Below are 1996 nucleotides of genomic sequence, written 5' to 3' on the forward strand. Positions count from 1 at the left end.
CCATGACCAAGGCCTGACACAATGGAAAGGTAACAAGACAAATGATGCTGGGAACAGCCACTGCAGGCCCAGCCTGTGTCGGGAAGTCCAGCGGGGCCTGCCAGGAAGGGCAGGGACTGCTCCCACCCCACCGAGAGGCCCAAGAGGCCACGGGCCCTGTAGTCCCCAGTGGCTTTGGCCCAGAAGGGGCAGGGACCAGGGAGAACCAAGACGCCGCCCCAGAGACTGGGACCAGGGCAGGCGTGGCTGATGAGGCAGGCACTGGGGAGCATGGCACATGCGGGAGCAGAGGCCCTGGTATCTATCTGTCCCAGCCCGCAGGAAGGCTGCAGCCCCCTGCACCCCGCCCAGCTGTGGCATTACTGACCCAAGTGGGCTGGAAGGAGTGCCTGGCATTTCTGTCAGCTGAGGGTCGCGGGCAGCATTTAGAGCTGCGCCAGGCCCTTCCCCAGAGCGCAAATTCTTCTCATGGCCAGAGTCGGCAGCTGTCAGCCCCTGCACGGCCACCCCCTCCACCACGCCAGGCCCTTGGCCAGCTCCGGTTTCCTGACACAATGGGGGCCATGGCTGCACCAGGTATTTATAGGTGCTGGAGCGCCAAACGGCAGCCGGGGCTTGGCCGAGACTGGCCCAGGGGCCTGGAGAGCAGCCACAATCCCACACTGGGAAGAAAGGCAGAGCCCTGGAGCTAATGACATGACTGCCCATGCTGCCTTCTGCCCTCTCAGACAGCAGCTCAGGGCAACAGGCCTTGGACTGGGGTCTTGGGCACGACAGCAGGGGCCTCTGCCCCAGAGCTGCGGGAAGAGCTCCAGGTACTGGTAGCAGCCAGGGGCTTTGGCTTAGACAGAGATGCTCCTGGTGACATTTCACACCACATGACAGCCTGCCCTATGGCACACAGGGCTGCTAATGAAGCCGAGGAAGCTGGCACAGCTGGGCATGCTCCCACCCCAGCTTCTGCTGGCTCCTGCAGCTGGCCCCAGCTCCCAGCCCCACTGACCACCTGCTGCTGGGCTCTTCCGAGAGGAGACAAGTAAGGGGCACCAGTTCAGGGAAGTGTGTGGAGCCCTGAGAGCCCAGGGGCCACCGGTCTGTCTCCTCTTAGGGCAGGGGTGTCCCTAGTCCAGCCCAACCCAGCCCACCTGGAGCAGCCCTTGGGGCCCCAGGAGCAGCCTCCTAGGAGGAGCAAGGGGCAGGTGCTCTCTGTTCCCAGGCCCTGTGCCTCGCCACCCCCACACATCAGATAAGGGCAGGAAGCTAAGAGGAGCCCCAGCCCACACGCTCTTGCTGCCGCTGCCCGCAGGCTCCACTGGCTCCATTACCCTGCAAAATGCCACGGACTGCAGTCAGAGCCTCCCTGGTGGGAGCCGCCATCCCCACCCGCAACCAGGCCTGGGCCCTGCACCCCTGCCTCCACCCTGCTGTGGCCTGCAGCCCCACCAGCACGGCTGCCTATTCATTCCCCCCTCCGGATAGGTATAAATAACATGACAGATGTCTATACAAAGAGTTATTCATATCCCTGCCAGCGCAGCACAGTGCACAGCCAGCCGCGGGCAGTGGGAGCCAGGCTGAGAAATGTGGGGGGCTGGGGCGAGGTCATGGGGCAGGACAGGGCCCAGGTTGGAGGAGCCCAGAGAAGCACTTTGGGGCTCCACGGGCAGATGACACTGATTTGGCTTGGGGCTGAGCTGGCAGCAGCAAGGATGTGGCAGAGCAGAGCGGGGGTTGGGGGGCTGCAGCAGGTGGGACTGGCCCCTGTGGGGCTGGGCAGAAACCTGAGGCCAGGAGTGCATCTGGATGGACCCCAAGGCCTCGAGGGTCCCAGAAGGGCTGATCAGCTGCTTGGACAGCGCCAGCTTCCTGCCGGGCACCAGAGCGGTGCAAGCTCCGCAGCAGGTCCCACGCTCTGCCCGGCACGTCCCACCTCGATTGCACCGGGCAGCGCGGAGCAGGGAGCAGGGCACCTTGCACCGCATTCCCCGGGGCCGGG

The sequence above is a fragment of the Gavialis gangeticus genome, unplaced genomic scaffold (assembly GCF_001723915.1).
Source record: "Gavialis gangeticus isolate Ggan-Ray unplaced genomic scaffold, GavGan_comp1, whole genome shotgun sequence".
Classification (NCBI taxonomy): Eukaryota; Metazoa; Chordata; order Crocodylia; family Gavialidae; genus Gavialis; species Gavialis gangeticus.